Consider the following 22,308-nt stretch of genomic DNA (forward strand, 5'->3'; position numbering starts at 1 on the left):
ACGCCTTTCTCTCATTCGTATATCTCTGTTTGGCCACGTGCGGCATGTTTTGAGTTTCGGTGCTGCCTTACTGAGAAGCAACGGAGTAAGGGAGGTAGAGAGGGGCGGTCGTGTGCTTACCGGTGAAGCGTAAGGTGACGGTGGGTGACTAGTCATCAATTTTTGTGGCTTTCAGCGTATTATGTGATGGCTCCAAGTGGTGGCTTCCAGCTAGGGAGAGAAGGGTTAGCATGCTCTATTTTGGAATGAGAAAACAGAGTTGTTTTGTGGTGATGTTAGGTTGTTTCATGCGGTGGAGACCTTGGATCGAGAAGAGTTGGCTTTCGACATGGATTTGGTGCATCTGTGGCTCGTGGGTTATTGCCTTAGGCTTCAACGCACGGTGAGGAGAAATATGCCGTAATGTTGAGAATGGCAATGTGCTACGGTGGTTTGTTGTGGGAGAAAACAACAAAAATTGGTAACAAAATTGGTAACAAAAATATTAGACGAAAATTGGGTGATGTAAGTGAGAGACTAGAGTCGGGCTCGATTTCAATGCGTCTTCTGGCAAAGTTGGTGAAAATTGTGGCTGGCATGTGGAGAACCAGTCTCCAAGTGGGAGATTGTTGGGTTACATGTGAAGACTGGTTTGTGAGTAGAAAATCGAGAAACATAGAGATCGCTCGATTGTCACTCGACCTAGCACTTGAGTCTCGCGCGACAGTGTGCTCGAGCGAGTAACAAACCCAAGTGTTCACTCGAGCTGTGCTCAACACACTGCTTGAGCCAATGTTGATTGGTTGTTCGCTCGAGGAGTACTCGACACGCCGGTCTAGCGAAGGACGTATGTTTGCTAGATTAGGGTTTCCAGCACTGTTTTCTATAAATATTTAATATTTTGACTTCTTGTGCCTCATTTTCAACAATTTTCAGTGAGAACAAAAGAGATAAGGACTGAGTGCATACTATGAGCGAGAAAAAGCCCTAGAGAGAGTGAGTTGAGATTAGTGTTTTAAATTTCGTACCGTACCGGCCGGTACGGCTGAAATTTTTCGTTTCGGCCGTCCGGCCGGTACAGGTATTATATATGTTCCGTACTGGTTAAAATACCGGCCGGTACCGGCCATTTCGGACTAAATTTCAGCCTGTACCGGCCTATATTTCGGCCCGTACCGGCCGGTACCAGCCGATATTTCGGCCTGTATGTTTTCTTTTTTTTTTCATTTTTTCAAACTACAAACTTATTTTTTAACCCCTAATTTAGACTAGACTATTTATAATTTATATATATATGTATTTATATATAATTTATTTATATATAGACTATTATTTTGAAATATAATTTTTATATATATTTATATATATAATTTATTTATATATCGACTATCCCGAAACGTTATCCCGAAATGCTATCCCGAAACGGTACCGGTATCGAAATATTTCGTTTCAGTGCCTTGACTGGTACGACGTCCGGTACGATATTCAAAACATTGGTTGAGATTGTATGATTGTAATCTCTTTTGATTAATAAAACTTTTGCAGCTCTTTGGACATAGGCACGTTGCCAAACCACATTCTAAGCAAATTTCTAGTTTTTATGTTTTAATATTCAACTTTGAGTTTTAGAAAGAGAGTACACGACAAAGTTTAGATTTTTTTTTTTTTTTCAAAAAAAAAATTCCACTGGGATGCTGTTTTAGTACTAGCAGTATCATTCTGGATCAAAACTGAATCATCAAGGTCTTTGATTTTTGGCTTTCCTGATTGTGCCCAACTAGCTGTCTAGCTCAGTCCAAAACCACACCACCACCACTACGAAAGTATTGTCATTGATTTAGTCAAATACCTTTCATTTTCAAATTTAGTTAATATCTTTCATATTTGGCCTACATTGAATTAGTCAAACTAATTTCATCTAAAATATGAGCTACACTAATTCTATAATTCTTTTTCATATTTGATAAGTACTGTATCAAGTCTCAAATGAATATATGAGGTCATTATATATTATAGATATAGGTAGGGCTTTCCGAAAATTCCGACTCTGCCTGACTTTTGCTTCGATTCTGACTCCGACGGAGTGGGAGTGAGTTGGAGTGATCGGAAATCGGAGTCAGAGTCCAACTCAGATTTTTTTAAAAAAAAAAAGCCATATGTAAAACGACGTCGTTTTACATCTGGATTTAAAGAAAATATGAATCAACACCGTTCCACTTTAAGTGGAATGGTGTCGTTTCATCACACAGCGGCCGCCCGAGGGGGGGGGTTCCAAAACGCAGGACCCCCTTCCCTTCTTCCTTCTTCCTTCGTCCTTCTTTTTTTCTGAACCAGTGAACCTCTCAGATCTCACTGCCTCGCCGCCTCATTCCCTCTTTGTTGCCGCCATTCCTCTTTGCGCCTCAATAGTGCACAACACTCTATTCCCCTTCACTTCTCAGGCCAGCCTTTGTAGCCTCTAGTAAGTTTTCGATTTCAAGCCCTAAAATTGATTTAATTTTATGTTTTCTTTTTTTCCATGTTGTTGGGTTGCCTAGAATTAGTTGTTTTTGGATTAATTATTGTGATTCTTGTGAAGTTGTGTTGTTGAAAGGAAATGTAGCAAAAATTGAATATGGTTGATGGCAACGGACTATGCAAACCAGTATGCATGCAATGTGTTTGATAAATTGTGTATGAGATTTTATGAATGATTTGTGTTTTATTGCTTTGTTCTGCTGTCAATGGCTTGGATTTGATCGTCATATGTATATAGGAGTATTCTATCCTTGTCCAGCTGCCAGTTTTGAGTTTTACCAAACTTTGATGATGCTCTGAAATGATTGTTGTTAGGTGAGAACTTTGCAAGGGAAAAAAAAACTGTTCTTAATTACCTTCAATTAATTTCCTTTAGGTCAATAATCGAAGAGAAAATCTAAAAAAAGGGACGTGGTGCATATGGGATGAGTTTCAATACTGTGATGCTAATAATGTCTCATTGGTTGGTGTAAACCTTAGATTTACACTGGGTCCGGTATGAAGAGGGAACCATAATTAAATGGACTTGGGCTGAAAAATCTTATTTTTAAAGCCCAGTTCTTTCAATAGGGCCTTGTTTCTTTCTCAAACCTTTGGAAGTCGTCCAAATTAATAGGTCTTTCAATGATTAATGGTTTAACTTTAATGATCAAAAAACCATACATGATTGAATTTTAGAACATATTGCAATCCAAACCCAATAACATTGCCTGACATATATTATCTAATGAGAACCATTGAATTCTTACCACTAAGGACATGATCATGAGTCTTGCAGCAAACTAAGCCATATGCAATAATTAATGTTTCTAAGTCAAGATGGTTGGCTGGCTACCATTGTATTCACAAACATCAAGTATCATCTTTACAACAAAAACTAGGTGCAAATTCTGGCTGAGTTTGCTACAGATTAGCAAGGTTTACGACGACCTGCATATAAATTTCTGTTGTTGCTAGTTTTGGCATTGTACATGGCACGATTTTGCATTTTCTGTCAACTCTTGAAACGCCCTCATTGTTTCCACATCAAAGCCACCAGCAAACTGGCCATGAACAAGCAAGCACATTACATTTGCATCCCCCATCAATAATGTATTTAAAACAAAAAATAAATATTGGGATAATAATAAATATTTTTGTGTAATTATCATCTAACCGTACTAGACTAATATATATATATATATCCCAGATTCCCAGATAATAAATATTGGTTAATAATCCTTAGAAATTAGAATATTAGATATTTTTTCAGAACTTGCATGTAGATTCTAATTCAATAAATATATATGTGGATTTCCTCTACGGCTACCGCATGCACATACATACATATATATATATATATATATATATATATTATATGTATGTGTGTGTGTAGTAGCATATATGTTATATACTGTTGATCATTTAGCATTAAAACATGTAAAACGAGTCATATTCAATGACCCATGGCCTCTTGAAATGACATGTATCATGAATTATATTAATGCAAATGCGTGATCTTTTCCAATGAATATGTGATTACGTACTTGATCATCATAATTATTTGTATATACTACTTGGATTTTGGATTTTGGATTTTTCTCCATTTTAAATGCGTTGATGCCTTTTAATATAGCCTAGTTATTTTTTAAACTAATTTTTTGCTTCTAGTTTATTTTTTCAACTTCTTTGATTGTGATATGAATCCTAGACTTAGTGGAAACGATCGTCCATAAGGAGATGTGGCGGATGCCAATGCTACAGCTCCTACACCGATGGGTACTTCCACCCCTAGAGCCACATCTAGGGTAGCTACATCTTGTGTGAGTAGTCAACTCACACTCCCAATAGATATAAAGGATGATGATATGTTCAACAAAGAGGAAGATATGCCCATTGAGCACAATCAACCACCACGGCCTTCTAAAAAAAGGTCGTGGACACGTGAGCATTTCACCAAAATTTCTGGTGATATTGCGAACCCGCTAACAAGATGCCACCACTATGGGTAACTTTGTGAATGACATTCGAAGAAGTAACGCACCAATGGGTTAATAACACATCAAAATGGTTGCCAACAATATAAGATCGCGAAAGAATTGGCGGCCACTGATCAGACCAACCTCAGGTACCAAACTTCTACGGCCACTGATGGTACACAGACTAAGAAATTAGTCATCCCTCAATATAGTGAGAATATGTTGAGGGACATGCTTGCATAGATGATAATTACTGATGATATGCCCCTTTACAAGAGTCGATAAAAGAGGTTTTTGAAAATTTCCAAACTTTGTTGAGCCACGATTTCTCATTCTATCATGGTATATGGTGATGCAAGATTGTATAAAGAGGCATGCGAAGGACAAGGCGGAGATGAAAAATATGTTTATAACCATTGGCCAAAGAGTGCCATTTACGACTGACACATGGACGTCCATACAGAATGTCTGCTACATGTGTATCACAGTACACTACGTTGACAGTGAGTGGATTTTGCATAAAAGAATTATAGGTTTTAAAGAAATTGTAGATCATAAAGGTGCATCTATTGGGGTGAAGGTGGATGATTGTATAAAGGACAGGAGAATTCAAAAAGTGTTGTGTACTATAACTGACAATGCCAGTGCCAATGAAATAACAATTGATTGGTTTAAGTGGAACACGACGGTGAAAGATGATGTCATTTGGGCCCATGAGTTTATTTATGTTCGATATTGTGCTCATATCATCAATCTCATAGTTGTTGAGCGGCTAAAAGAGGTTGATGATTCCATTACCCGAGTCTGCAACATTGTGTGATATGTGAGGGGTTCCCCCCAAAGGCTTACTAAGTTTAAGGCAATAACAAAAGATCTTCAGATTGGATGTTCTAGTATGTTGTACTTAGACATTTTGACTCGATGAAACTCTAAATACATGATGTTGGATATGGCACAGAAGTACCAAAGAGCGTTCGAGCGGATGGAGGTTGAGGATGGGGGCCTGATGTATGCTTTGTTGGAGCCAGCTGGACAGGGGCTCGGTGTGCTAGACGCACATGATTGGACTAGTGTGAGGTACTTTGTTCAATTTTTAAAATTTTTTTATGACATAACCATGCGGATATCTGGATCCAAATATACGACTGCGAACTTGTACTTCAGCGAGCTCTCAGAGCTTCATTTCTATTTGCAAAATAGTTGTGCTGACTCTAGGGGATTGTTATCTGCTATGGTTATGAGGATGAAGACTAAATATGATAAATATTGGGAGAATATTAAGAAGATAAATAGATTATTATTTGTGGTTGTGATCCTTGAACCCCAATATAAGTTGGTCGTTCTAGAATTTTGGGTAAATTTCCTCCTCAGGGCAGTAAAGACTGCAGAGTTTATTAGAGTACTAAAAAATGATATTGATGACCTATATAGTCACTGCAGCAATAGTTGTCAACCTTTATCCGCAGCTGTTAACTCCTCACATTCGAAGCGAAAGGGGTCAATAGCTTCCTTAGATGATACCGACCCATCTGTAGGGATTATAGGCCATCGTATTATGTAGCAGTATTATCAACTCATTGCAACGAGAAATATTATGAAGTGTACATCTAAGGTTGAACGATATTTTATGAAAGCTGTCGAGGCACCTAGTGCTGTATTTCAGTTATTAACTTGGTGGAAGGTTAATTCCACCAAGTATCTAGTCATTTCCTGTATAGCCCAAGATGTGCTAGTCATTCTTGTCACTACGGTTGCCTCAAAGTCTGCGTTTAGCATTGGAGGTCACGTGTTTGATGCTTATTGGAGTTCATTGTCACTATCAACCGTGGAGGCCCTCGTTTGCACACATAATTAGATAAGTAAAACGCCCTTTGGACTAGATACCGTTGGCGTTGATGCCGAAAGCTATATGCTTGAATTGGGTAACTTTATATGCTTTTAAATGATTATTTAATTATTTTTAATGTTTCTAACTTCTACTTTTTATGATTTTATAGACCTAACTGTGAACCCTAACATAATTACCGATGACTAAGAGTCTGAGATGGACGTCCCTTGAGAGTTGAGATGGAGTTGAGAGACTATGGACTATGGACTATGGAGAATCCCATTTCTTGGTAAGAATTAAATTCTACTTTTACCGTGTTTAATTTTTTATTATCAATTTTTTTTCATTTATTGATTGCAACTTTCTATCTTCATTTCAGGTATGACCAATGGACCATTGAGATTTGAGCAGAATCCATGCTTAATATTTATATAATTATCTTTCAAAGCTAAGTCAATGTCGTTATTACGTTATAAATGAGACTGTTATAACTTATGGCTACATAATACATTGTGACCATATTTGTCGACGCTAAAGGAGAACACTTCGACACAAAAGACACTCCAAGGTAGGAAAACGCCCTATTACCTACTGCAAATAACGTAATTTCTATCAAATATATTCCATCGCAAAAGCATTTGCTTGTCGTAAATGGACTATGTTTTGAGCTTTGTAAATGACATTTCATTTCCGTCCATATATCCCATTGCAAAAGCACTAGCTTGCCATAAATGGATTATTTGCATTGCTCTATATTGTAGCAAATAGCTATTAATCGGCAGCAAAAAATTAAGTTTATTTTCGTCGATAGCTATAAGGTCACAAATACTTTGGACTAATGATGCATTTATTACATTTTCGGTAATAACCAAAATAATGCAAATACACAAAATTTGCCACAATGGAACAATTTTGGTAACTCCTCGCCGCAATATTGCATTTATGCTCGGGAAACATACTGGAAATTAGTTGCATTTTAGAAAGATTTCACATTTCAAAAAATGGTTTAAATAAACATTAATGTTTCAATTTAATTTTTACATTCCGTCAAATTGATCATCATAAAAAATTGGTGAACCTCAAATCAATCACTTGATCATCAAAAACTCGAATCAAACCTTTAGTGTTCAACATGAATTTGTGATGATCAAATGAGCAAGATTCCGAAGAAAAAAAGCTCATGACTAAGAATCTAGTTGATTTGTTTTACAATCAATAATTAGTGGCAGTGGAATAAATGTAAACACAATTGCTAGATATCAATCATTATGCATATCGGCCTAGTAGAAAAAATCTAAGATTGTACATAGATCCATATCAACTAATTAAAAATATTGAAGTTTCATTTAGATAGAGAAAACTACATATGCACAAAAAGATGTTCAAGAGTGCTTTTTTTCACATACATATGAGTCAACTAAAGTACCAACATATATGCATAGAATGTACCTAACACACTCCAAATCAAGCAACTTCTTAGTGTTCTTGTATACAAGCTTCCTGCTACATATCATACAGACAACTTCAGTATGTGCTATGCACACTACCTATGTGGTAAACTACAATATTGGAGTCGTTTCTTCATTGATACATGGTCAAAATTGCCCAAATAAATTCTATGCGTTGCATCCCATCTTGGAAGGATCACCTATCAGGTTGTTGATTGCTTTAGCATATTTTTTCTGCATCCATTTCTTCTTACAATTAAATAAACAAGTATAATTAAATAAACTGAATATAATTAAACTTGCTATATTTTAAACATACATATGTTATCTTTCTTCCTCATATTGTTAAATAAACACTTAATTGCAAATATGTCCATGTATAGGAAAACCTAAAAAAAATACTTGGCTAGAATACCATCACAAGAGCAAATGACTAAGCTACTTGGGAGGGAATGTCATTAACACTACTCACTAGCATTCAACAATGACTATAGTACTTATAACACACCAACTTTCCCTTAGTCTATCTATATATCATTGTAATATACAATAATCTTTTAGACTAGTTTTTAACAATGCAGTATTCAAAGCTGATTGCAATATGTTAACCCCCAAGGAAACATATCTCAACAAACAATACTAACAACAAGAAACAACGCTAAATAATTATTAAACAACATACGATTAAACAACCCTAGTAGAACACCTTTCAGAACACCATAAAGTAGAACACACATCACAAACTACACAACCATCCCATCGTTTCACATTCACAATTCACAATAATTGATAGAACACCTTTCACAACACCATTTAAGCTTCACAAGCATAATAATTACGGAGATATGGAGATAGAAATTATACCATGATTAAAGGCTGAAAATGTTGTGTGTTGCTACTGTCTGATGGTTTAGCCGTGCTTGTGATGTACCCTGTGGTTGTCCAAGGTAGTGGAAAAAGGCAGAGGGATTATGGTGGAGGCTAGCCATGGGTGGTGGTGCTGGGCTGAGGAGTAGAGGACCGTGATGGTCTCGATTAGTGGCTAGGAAGCTCACGATGGGTTGGATTTCAGTGGTTGTCATGGTGGAGGGTGGGCTATTTTGAGGAGGGTCACGAGGTTCGCTACTAGGTGCAGTGGTTGTGGCCATGGGTGAAGGAGATGGTGGGGGCTAGAGAGTTGTGGCATCGCTACAAGTTCTTCACGGTAGCTGGTGGTGGTGGAGATTGTTGTGGCGCTCGATGAAGGATAGAAATATAGAGGGAGACAAACAGTGAGAGAGAGAAGATTTGAGAGGGGGATGCCATCGAGAGGAAGGTTTCGTTGGGGGAAGGAACCACAATGGCTCGTGGTGGTGCTGGGAGAGCACGCTAGGTTGAAAACCGAGAGAGAGAGAGAGAGAGAGAGAGAGAGAGAGAGAGAGAGAGAGAGATCATCACAAGGAGAGGGAGAGGAAAGATGTTTGATTTGCAATTGAGATGAGGGAAGATCAGAAGCCAAGCCGTGCCTCGATCTTGCTGGGGTGGTTCCTGGCGGCTCACGGCTGGGCAAGGGCTTGTGAAGAAAACCCTAAGGAAAAAAAGAAGAAAAGAGAATGGAAGGGAGATGCTGAGGAAAGTAGAGAGACAGAGGGATTTTGGGTTGGGCACGAAGGAGCAAGAGTCTTCAATTATGGGTGTGTGATGGTGGAGGTGTTGGAAGATCATGGTTCCAACAATTGGGTTGCGCAGGGAAGGGCGAGAAAGGTAGAGATTGGGGGAGGGAGGAGACGACTCATGGGGGGAAGAGAAATTAGGGCATCGGGGGGAATCGGGAAAAATAGGAGGGAAAATATACTTAAATATCATATAGACCATTTAGTGGCAAATTAATGTCGCCGTAAAAGAAATCAAGGTGTCGGAATCAGTTTTTTCCATTTAGATTATTTGCAACAATTATTTTAATTTGGTCGTCAAAAATTATTTTAGCGAGGAATTTTTATGTGTTGGAAATAAAACGACGGAGTGCAAAAAGTTGACTCTTTACGACCAAATTAAAATTGTCGCAAAAGCACTGGTAGCAAAAAAACCATTTTCTTGTAGTGGTTTTTGTGGCGACAAAAAAAGGCCTCAAAAACTTAAAATTTTGCCGCAATAAAAAAATATATATATATATACACTATTGGAATCGCTGTATGGCACCATTTGCGATAAAATTTAGTGGCGAGTTTAATTTCACAGCAAATGATATTTTTTAGTGTCAATTTGAGCGTCAACGGAAATACTCTAGATGCAAAAAACCATTTTTCTTGTAGTGAGTGCAAAAGGCCCCGAATTGGCTTGAAGGGTTTTTGTTTGTGAGTTTTGCTTTTGATGTTCTAGGATTAATGATTGTTGTTGGATATTTATAATCTTTGAACTTGTTGGTTTCTTATGCATGAAGTTTGGTTCTTGTAGTAGTTCGATATCTATAATTTTTTTTTTCATTGTTGGGTATTTATGATCTTTGAACACAGTGATTGCTATTGCATTTTCTTGACAGCCAAGCAGAAACTACTGTAGTTCAATATCTATGTACATTGTATATATTTGTTTGGTTCATTTTCTGGACATTTCTTGTTCAATTGTTTGGTTCATTATCTCGGTTCATTTCTTGGTTAAAGTCATGGTTATTGAAAGGTCTTTTCTATGTAATTTCAGAATTGCAATTAAGTAGTTTTTTTCCTATCAAGGATGTGTCAATTTTTTTTCTCCATTTGACTGAGAATTATTGATTCATTCCTCGACATTTTGTGGCTTTATTTTCAGACTTGAGGTCTCCATTCACACAACAATGTTGCATTTCCTCATTAACAAGGCACTTTTATGTCGAATCTAGGGTAAATTTGAAACCAATTTTCTCTTTTTTTCTCAAGCAATACTTTAATTAAAATTGGTTTATTTTCTCTACAACAACTATCGAGAGCTTAGGGATTTGATTTTCTTAGATTTGTGGTTTTTGTTTGTTGGTGTCCAAAGGTTAGGGATCCTAAATGTTGAAAATCTTGTGATTTTTGTTGAAAACCACTTGGTTTTTGTCGAAATCTTCTTTATGATTTGTGCTCTTAGATTCATGTTAAGCATAATCGATGTTCTTCATGAGTTTTTTGGCTCAATGTTTTGCCTTCAATGTTATGCTTACAGGTTTTGAAAAAAAATTGATAACTATTGTAAATTGTGAATTCTCTGAAAAACTGATAAGTATTACATACTTCTCTGTTATACTTTATCACCCTATTCTCTAAAAAATGCAAAGCAACTGCAGCAATGAGATGATATAAAACCCAGCCTTGTTAATTGCTTGGATGGGCTTTTGGTTCTATATGATATGCACTATTCTTGACATGTTCTACATTTGTCCCTAGCATACCTTCATTTGTTATTCAATTGTAGCTATCATGTTTTTCAATCTTGTATTTTCTATTGTACTTGTTCCTGGTGGACTTGCTGGATTACTTGTGGACTTGGTCTATTGTAATGGAATTACAAAGATAATGAGGCAGCATCTGATTTTTGTTGGTGGCTTATTTTTTGACTTACTAGTGAACTTACTCTTTTGTAATGTACTTGATAGTTGCTGGTGGAATTGCTTTTTTTACTTGCTTGTGAAATTGCTTTTCTGACTTGCTAAATTGCTGGTGGACTTGGTTTTTTGTAAAGGAATTACAAATGTAATGAGGCAACATCTAATTTTTGCTGATGGCTTACAAGTGTAATGAGGCAGCATCTATTGTAATGGACTTGTTGGTTGGTTTAGTGATTTTGTAATGGATGTTGATCAATTTCATTAATGAAATCTGTATAGTTTGTAATGGGTTTTGGAATAGAGTTTGACATACAATGCAAGGACATGTTTCTCTATATTTATGTGGTGAACTTGTTTATTTTTGAATTTGTTGTCCAATATAAGAGAATATCTATACCTATATATAAATATTGATTTTGTAATTTATGTTGTTGTTAATAATCCATATGGCATGAATGCCTGGCTAGAGAAACTTGAAGCTAATGATGTTGTAATTCCATTTGTATCTAATTGCCTTTGAATGTCTCTATGTAGTTAAGTTTCGTGTGTGTGTGTGTGTATATATATATATATATATATATATATATCACTATAAGAAAACAGGGCTATTACGGCGATTTCAAAGACACCCCAAAAGAAGTTGCCGTGAAGGTTCTTTTGCGTCGAATTTGTGTTCGTCGCAAACTTCCATCCGGTTTCAATAAGTCTATTACTGTGACAGTTTGTTCCAGCGATTTTCATCTTATTGTAATGGTGTTTTCCGTCGTAATTGGTCTCTACTTGTTGCGTCGTTTCTATCCTTTGGTAATCCTTATGTTTTAATGACATAGATGAACAAATAGGGCGCCAAAGCGCACCAAATTGTTTTCGTAAGGGGACACGACTTCGTTTGTTATCTGAATCCCTAATTCCATGGGATGAACTTCTACACTTTCTTCTTCTTCTTCTTTTCAAAATCCCCTTCCAACACTGAATTCTTTTGGCATGTCCTTTATGGGTATTATATCTCCTATTTCTTTTGTTTAATTTTTCCTGCCAATACGATAATTTCATGATTATTGTAGAATAATTTTTCTTCAACTTGTAGAATAATTTACCTGTTTTTTTGTTTATATCTCTGCCTTTGTGTGGTGATCTAAGATGTGGGTATTTTATCTCGAGCATTTTGGGCTTTAGGCACACACCAAAATTTTGATTGGTAACTCTGGATGAAACATGAACTCTAGAGAGCATCCATCCCACTTGTGCAAATCTGACATATGTCCCTATTGCATACTGTATTTTTCATATAGACTTGTGTTCTGCGTTGCCCATTTATACTATGTTTTTGTAATTTATGCTAGTAATCAAACAAATGAGTGTCCATATTTGTGTGTTATAGTCTTTAATACCCATATAAAAGTCTAAAAGGCCTACTTACTTCACATCTACTCTGATAAACTCACATAAGAACCCTAAGAAAATTTGGCGGGGTTGTTAAAAACAGGATACACTTTGTTTTAAACACCATCATCCTTTTGCAACCAAGATTAATGAGTTTAATGATTACCAAAATATTAAAAGAAATACCCATAGCAGCCAATTGGACACTAAAATAATACAAAATATGTTTCACAGCATCAATACCAAAACTCCATGCTAGTTGGTGTGCTCAAATAGTATCATATATAAAAATTATTATGATTGTTGTCCATTTATAAGTCCATCTATGTACCTGGCCTTTTGAACCTAAACCATCTATTATATATGAACTAGCTACCGTGAAGACCAATAGAAGAAGTACTACTTGTTTATTTTTGTTTTGTAATAAACGAGCTAATTAATTATGCTAGATTGTGAAGAAACACACATCCACTTGCAGTACTACAACAGGGGGAAAATATTTACCCACAAAACCTGCTCCACGCTTGACCCGTGACCTTCATACCCATGATATTCTTACCTTTCATTGATGTGAAGACTCACCTGTTCATAAAATGGATCAATCCTAATTACACCCAATAGATATTTCATGGGGAGGAGGAAACACAAAATGTGAATGATGTCGATGACGATCTTGAGCTTAGTGATGACGACGAATACATCGATGACATGAACCATATGTTAGATGACATATGGGCAAGCATATTCCATAATGTTCCCCAAGATAGCCATGATAATACTCTGTTGCCTTCACGCCCCTCAATACCTGAAACTTCTGGGATGCTTTCCTTTGACCAGCTACTAGAGGATGCCCAACGTCCACTTTTTAATGGGTGTACAAAATTTTCAAAACTCTCATTCGTTATCAAACTGCTACACATTAAAACCCTTGGTGGTTGGTCAGTTAAGTCATTTGATATGCTTCTTAACTTGTTACGGTCTACCTTTCCTATTACTGCATTGCCACAGTCATATGAGAAGGCACGGTCATTGAAGCGAGGGTTGGGATTCAAGTACAACAAAATTCATGCATGCCTAAATGACTGTATATTATTTTGGAAGGAAAATGCTGAAAAGAATGAGTGCCCAATTTGTAAGGCTTCGAGGTGGATGTCAAATACAGATGAGACACAAGTTATACCTCAAAAGGTGTTGCGTCATTTCCCGTTGATGCCAAGACTACATTGGTTATATGTGTCTGCAAAGATAGCCGCTGATATGTGATGGCATAAAGAGCAACGAGTGTCAGATGATGCTAATATGAGGCATCTTGCAGACTTTGAGTCTTGGAAGACATTTGATAAAAACCATAATTGGTTTGCCAATGACGGTCGCAATGTTAGGCTCGGTCTGGCAAGTGACAGCTTCAATCCCTTCAACAATATGGCTAAACCTTATAGCATAAGGCCAGTGATCCTCATGCCGTAAGACTTGCCTCCTTGGTCATGCATGAAAGACCAATTCTTTATGACATCCCTAATTATTTATGGTCCTAAATCGTCAGGAAATGACATTGATGTCTACTTACACCGTTGCTTGATGAATTGATGATGTTTTGGGAGTAAGGGGTGCCTACATATGACGCCTCCACTATGGAAACGGTCATTATGCATGCTGCCTTGATGTGGACAACCAATGATTTACCTGCCTACTAGAATCTTTCTAGCTAGTCAACTAAAAGAAAATTGGTATGTCCTTTTTGTAATGCGGGTACAGAGTCAAATTGTGGCTGAAAATAGTGTTATATGGGACATCGTCAATTCTTACAGTCAGATCACATTTGGAGATCAAGAAAAGGGTTGTTCAACGGTAAAGAAGATCACCGCATGCCACCAAGGGTGTTATCTGGATCAGACATTTTAAGTCAACTATAGATGCTTCGGGATGTGCAATTTGGTAAATCCCGTAGGAAGAGAAAACGCATTGTTGAAGGGTTGAACTGGACGAAGAGTAGCATATTCTACAAGTTACCTTATTGGTCAACACTTAAGGTTCAACATAATCTAGATGTTATGCATATTGAAAAGAACATTTTTTATAACATCTTCGGTACTTTAATGAATACTCCTGGAAAAATAAAAGATAACATCAATGCACGATGTGACCTGTAGATTTTGGGTATGAGAAATGAATTACATCTGAAGCGTGAAGGTGAACGGTTTACGATGTCACATGCATTGTATACATTATATGGAGATGAAAGGAATAAATTTTGTGAGTGGCTGGCCGAGGTAAAATTTCTCAATGGGTTTGCTGCCAATATCGCCTGTTGTGTTTTCGTACGTGATTGCAAAATATCAGAATTTAAAAGCCATGACTATCATGTATTTTTGCAACAACTATTTCCTATCGCATTTGGGGGGGTTCTTAAGAAATGACATTGCCTTGGCATTGACAGAACTTGCAAGTTTCTTCAAAGAGTTGTATGCACAAACACTTGATATAACTCGCCTTTTCAAGCTTCAAAGTAATATTGTCATCATTCTATGTAAATTGGAAATGATGTTCCCTTCATCATTTTTCGATGTCGTGGTCCACTTAGTTGTTCATTTATCCTGTAAGGCGATACTTAGGGGTCCAATAGAATATAGGTGGATGTACCTCTCAGCAAATTCAAGCAGTATGTCAAGAATAAAGCACGCCTAGAAGGTTCAATAGCAGAAGCATACATTCACATCAAATATTTGACATTTTGCTCAATGTACCTCCAAGATGATGAGACAAAGTTCAATCGAGTGGACCGCAATATTGAAGGTGGAGAAGAGGACACCATAGATGGATTCTCAATTTTCAATCAACATGTTCGTCCCTTAGGTATAGCATCTAATGTGAAATTAGGTTATAAACTCCTTACCTCAGCCCGATGGTACGTGCTTAACAACTAAAATAAGATTGGACCCTACCTAGAGTATGCATCCCTGATATCTCAAATACATTTACTTATATTTTCGCGGGCAGTACCTACTATATGTTATGTCCCCAACGTTTTTACATACATGGCTTTGACTCTTGTGTTTTGTGTGCAGAAAGCACTACAAGAAATGTAAGCTGAATACCCCAAATTCAATTGATCGCACGCATCAAAATGAGTTTTCAACTTGGTTTAAGAAACATGTAAGTGCATAATCTCAGCCTACTTAGAAAGTTACCATCACCAAAAGCATCTTCTGAACCAGATGCAACCTCCTCATCATCGATAAAACCTGTGGACTTTCCACCTGACTCCCCATATCCATGCCTTCTGGTGCATCAATACGGATAGGTTCTATATCAATCCTACTTAGTGGAGTTTAGACTAGATCATCATCACACTGCATATGAGCATGCTCATATGATGGCCCATTCTCTTGATATGCATCACCATCACTTGATTCGCCATCAATGTCATAAGCAGTGTCAGGATAGACCACCTACTATGAATGGATGAAAGGTAAACACCATATTATTTTCTTGTAGTCTTTTGTAGCCAATACCATCAACTACATTGCAACATTCACTAAGTTGTAAATGCTCTTTGTAGTTTTGACAGCCTCATATTTTAATGCATTAACTTGTATGTATCGGGTTAACTTAATTGGGGCGGTTGTTTATTCAGGTGTAGGCTTTAAGTGGTGCGAGATCCCAAGAGTAATACATGCAGAAAATATGTACTTAATTTACGCATTCTCTGTTTTTTTGGATAATTTATGTTAATTCCAACCAAACACCATAACCATTCACTAACAATATGTTTGATGCTTGTGATGTTACTGCAGGCGATAAATTGTCCTTAAAGGTTACACGACAGCTTGTTGTTGTAGCTAGAACAGAGCTGGTGACAATAAACAATAAGTTATAATATTGTGCATGTGCTGTATAATATTATAACATCACCCTCAATGTCAAAATGCATGGCATATAGTTCTTCCCATAGTGTTTATAATTATGAGAAGAACTTCGCTCGCAATGTCTATAGAAAACTACTTTTTGGGAGCTACATCTGAAGACTAACACAACATAAAGAGCATGTTTATTATGTTTGGTCATGCATGAAGATGAGATGATTTGGCAACTAATAGTGTATAGAGACCTTTCATAATGCAGAAAAGGTAGCAGGTTGGACAAAATGCAATCAACAGCCACCTTATCATGGTTGTTTGGTGCAAAAAATTACAATCTTGGCTGCCCAGAACCATGCATATGCAATCTGTAGGTAGCTTATTAATGCTACTTCTAGCGCCATACACATCAACATAACTGCATATGTGTACCCTGTCTACTAAAATTAATTCCAAGCGAGTTATCCCAACAAGGCAAATTGGTTAATAAACACATATTGGAAGAATACAAAGCTAGGTTAACAATAAAACACTTGTTATTATATTATATGAGTTGTGGAACTACAAGAGAAGAGTTCTTCATATATCCAACAGCTTAGACTTGAACTCCAACAGCCTTGACACTTGGGCAACCACCATAGTAGTTGCAATGCATTGCACTTTCCCATTCTTTTTTTTTTAATGAACTTTAGATTTTCTGGGTGAGGAGTACTGAGAAAGACGTTTTTGTGGACTTGTTCGAACTAATAAATGGGGTCTTCCTTATATTAGAAGCTAGCTTTTGTATTTGTGGCATTCTCCCTCCTAAGTGGGGTTCTTTTTAATAAAAATGGGGCTATTGCCTCTTTCAATAAAAAATAAATAAAAAAATAAAAAAGTAAGAAGAAGAAGAAGATGCAAGGGGACAAAAGAACTAGGTTGGAATCATTTATACCAATATAAGTGATCTATTAAATTATAACTAAATGCCTCCACTGAGAAAAGTGTAATTCAAGGCAAACCATTGTTTTTCCAATGTAAATGGTAAAAAAGACAGCCTTTTATTAACAAAACATGGTTATATTTACTAGATGTACTTTTGCAAATTGCAACTTTTCTTCCCAGTATTCACTATGCAAAGAGGTTTTGCTGATCAATGTAACTATGAGATAAATAGGTTCTGATTTTCAGTAGAAAACTATAGACCATGATCAATTTAATGTTAACTAAGCTGATGGTTTATTAATCTTTGTTTAATTTAATTTATATTAAAAAAGTTAAGGTAACACTACATGACGTATTAGTACAGTTTTTAGCAGTGGGGAGCCTGCTGAAAGATTAAAGTTAAGGGGTAAATTAGGAAATTATTTTATCAAACTGGAGCTAGCTGCTGACATACAGTACACAAAGTTGGCGCTCATTACATATACACACAGGTAGAAAGTTGGGGACTTCAGTTTTGCATGAGATCAGTTCCTCTCGCCTGCTGGTGCTAAGGAAAGTTGGAAGCTTTTCATCCCCACATTCTCGACAGCTATTGGGAGTATTATAATATCGATGCCTTATCCCAACGTGATTTGATGAATGACAATTATTAGGGAGGTGAGTCATAGGAGACGGTCAAATTATTGCGTATCACTTGGAGTACCAACTGCATGTACTCGTTAAACTACTTTCCCAAAGTTGGGTTGAGATTATTACACTGCATGGTAGGTCATGATTTCTTGTGCCACCAAAATTACAGTGAGGAAATGCACATGTAGGGCTTGATGCAGCATGAAATGGGTCATTATTCTATGTACATGCTGTAAATTAATATGCATGGAAGCTACAATTATGTTTAGTTTTCAAATAATAGTCACCTATGTATAAATGAAGAAGGTTAAGGAAAATGGTGGAATACGTTGTGTAACATTAAAGGTTGTCAGTGAAGAGAGACCCCTATTAACTAATTATAGTAATTCAGGGCAAACATGGTTATGAGGGTCCACAATGCATTAGCAAATGACAGGTATCATCTATATTTCTCAATGTGTTCCTCTTTTGTTGTAGTCTTTTGTGGCCATTACCATCAACTACATTGCAACATTCACTAAGTTGTAAATGCTCTTTGTAGTTTTGACAGCCTCATATTTTAATGCATTAACTTGTATGTATCGGGTTAACTGGTCGGTTGTTTATTCAGGTGTAGGCTTTAAGTGGTGGGAGATCTCGGGAGTAATACATGCAGAAAATATGTACTTAATTTACCCCTTCCCTGTTTTTCTGGATAATTTGTGTTGATTCCAATCAAACACCATAACCATTCACTAACCATATGTTCGATGTGTGTGATGTTACTGCAGGCGATAAATTGTCCTTAAAGGTTACACGACAGCGTGCTGTTGTAGCTAGAACAGGGTTGATGGAAATAAATAATAAGTTATAATATTGTGCATGTGTTGTACAATATTATAAAATCACCCTCAATGTCAAAATGCATGGCATATAGTTATTCTCATAGTATTTATAATTATAAGAAGAACTTCTCTCGCAATGTCTATAGAAAACTGCTTTTTGGAAGCTGCATCTGAAGACTAACACAGCTTAAAGAGCATGTTTATTATGTTTGGTCATGCATGAAGATAAGATGATTTAGCAACTGATAGTGTATAAAGACCTTTCGTAATGTGGAAAAGGTAGTAGGTTGGACAAAATGCAATCGACAACCACTTTTTTTTTTAAGAGGACGGTATCCCAAGTTAATTGATAGCCCTCACTTGTGGCAGAGGAAAACCGTAGTTATAGGCAAACACCTGGAGGTTACAGATAATTATAAAGGACCAAAACCCAAACATCAAAAGGACCTAATATAAAGCAACAATAGATAAATATTCAAGGTAACAAGTCAATCAACATGAAAGCAAGCTTTAAAAAACTAACAAGTATGACAATCCTACAGAAAAATGTCAGCTCACACTAATAAGAATAATAACAAAGAAAACAGGTGCAAAGTAACACATATCTCACTACAACAACCACAAGTGAGGTATGTTTGGTGTAAAGAATTCCAATCTTGGCTACCTAGACCCATGCATATGCAATCTGTAGGTAGCTTATTAATGCTACTTCCAGTGCCATACACATTAACAAAACTACATATGTGTAACCTGTCTACTAAAATTAATTCCAAACGAGTTATCTCAACAAGGCAAATTGGTTAATAAACACATATTGGAAGAATAAGAAACTAGGTTAACAATAAAACACTTGTTATTATATTATATGAGTTTTGGAACTGCTAGAGATAAGCTCTTCATATATCCAACAACCTAGACTTGAACTGCAGCAACCTTGACACTTGGGCAACCACCATAGTAGTTGCAATGCATTGCACTTTCCCTTTTTTTTTTTTTTAATGAACTTTAGATTTTCTGGGTGAGGAGTATTGAGAAAGAAGTTTTTGTGGACTTGTTCGAACTGATAAATGGGGTCTTCCTTATACTAGACGCTAGCTTTTGTATTTGTGGCTATTGCCTCTTTCATTAAAATAAAAATAAAATAAAATAAAAAGAAGATGCTAGGGGACAAAAGAACTAGGTTGGAATCATTTATGCCAATATAAGTAATCTATTAAATTATAACTAAATGTCTCCACCGAGAAAAGTGTAATTCAAGGCAAACTACTATTTCCCCAATGTAAATGGTAAAAAAGACAGCCTTCTATTAACAGAACATGATTATATTTATTACATTAACTTTTACAAATTACAACTTTTCTTCCCAGTATTCACTATGCAAAGAAGATTCAGGTTTTTTTTTTTTTTAAATATAAAGAGGTTTTGCTGATCAATGTAACCATGAGATAAATTGATTCCAGATAATAGGTACTGATTTTCAGTAGAAAACTATAGACCATGATCAATTTAATGTTAACTAAGCTGATGGTGCATTAATCTTAGTTTAGTTTAATTTATACTAAAAAAGTTGAGGTAACACTACATGATGTACTAGTACAGTTTTTTGCAGTGGGGTGCTTCCTGAAAGACTAAAGTTAAGGGGTAAATTGGGAAATTATCTTATCAAACTGGTGCTAGCTGCTGACATATACACTATACAGTACACAAAGTTGGTGCTCAGTACACATACACATAGCAGAAAATTGGGGACCTCTGTTTTGCATGAGATCAGTTCCTCTCGCCTGCTCTGGTGCTGAGGAAAGTTGGAAGCTTTTCATCTCCACATTCTCGACAGCTACTTGGTATAAGGAGACAGATTTCCACCATAGTAGAAAAGTCTTGAACCCAGTGAAGGTAAAAAATATTCCTGTTGGTTGGAAAAGGTTGGTTGGTGCAACTATCGTGCTCTCTGTCCAGGTATTTCTTCCACAATTTTTTTTTTCTTTTTTTGAGATACATGCAGCAAGTTCCTACTGGTCTGGGAGAAAGTTTCCTTTTTTTTCTTTTTTTTTTGAAGTTCAGTTACCTGGGATGTATTCGGGAAAAACATAATGCATGGAGAGTGTGGAGTAGAGAGTGATATGCTTGAGTAAAATAAAAAATCTGTAAAGCCAGGGCAGATTTGTTTGCCAAGATTGCAAAGCACTGCACCCACTACACTTAAGAAAGAATAGGATCAGTTTACCCTTGTGCTGCAACAAAAGGCCAGCCTTTGTAAAACAGATTTGAGTTACATTTTTGTATATTTCAGAGTAAAATATGCTTCCTAATGACTAGATTATCGTTGCTGGGAGTATTATAATATCGATGCCTTATCCCAGCTTGATTTGATGAATGACTGTTAAGGTTCAAATTCCAGCTACAACCACTGACAGAGGAATCACGTAAATAATTGTCATGCACGGTACTGCTATCTGCACTATCTGCTGCGTCCACCTACTGAGAGCATCATCTGCTCTGCTGCTGCTACATACATGTGCCGCTCCACTCATCTAGTTGTTCTCTGCTCCCTGCTGCTGCGTACATAGCCTGCTGCTACAACTCTGATACGCCGCTCCACTCGTCTAATATTCCTTATTCTTGTCTGTACGTAGTCCTATAAAAGGAGTCCTTGTAATACATTTTACATTCAATGAGAACAGAGCATATTTTCAATACTGCCTTCTTCAACAATGACAATTATTGGGCAGGTGATTCTATGCCCAGTAACCTGCCACCAAAGAGTCATAGGAGACAGTCAAATTGCCTATCACTTGGATTACCAACTGCAGTGGGGTGTCACGAGCAGCAGCATCAGTGACACTGCATGGTAGGTCATGATTTCTTGTGCCACCAAAATTACAGTGAGGAAATGCACATGTAGGACTTGATGCAGCATGAAATGGGTCATTCTATGTACATGCTGTAAATTAATATGCATGGAAGCTGCAATTATGTTTATATATAAACGAAGGTTAAGGAAAATGGTGGAATACGTGGTGTAACATTAAAGGTTGTTGGTGAAGAGAGACCCCTGTTAACTAATTATAGTAATTCAGGGCAAACATGGTTAGGAATGGGCAACTATTAAGGGGTAAGTGTGTGGTGATTATGAGGAAATTCAACCAGTTAATATATTATACTTGTAAGTTTTTTCCTTGTGCTGTGTGATATTACAGAAAACTAAAAATAAATACTGGAGAGTTATGTCTAATAGAATCAGTTATGCTTTAATTCAGCCATTGCTTCCTATTTTTATACATGACCTGATCACGTGGTTCAAGCGTTCTAATGTAATACGGTTGTTTCCAGTAAATAATTTACTGACTTGTTTGTCAACTAATGTGGAGATAAAGTCGGGTAACCAGAACAACAGCACAATGAAAGTGTTATGGCCCCAT

The sequence above is a fragment of the Juglans regia genome, chromosome 5 (genome assembly GCF_001411555.2).
Source record: "Juglans regia cultivar Chandler chromosome 5, Walnut 2.0, whole genome shotgun sequence".
Classification (NCBI taxonomy): Eukaryota; Viridiplantae; Streptophyta; class Magnoliopsida; order Fagales; family Juglandaceae; genus Juglans; species Juglans regia.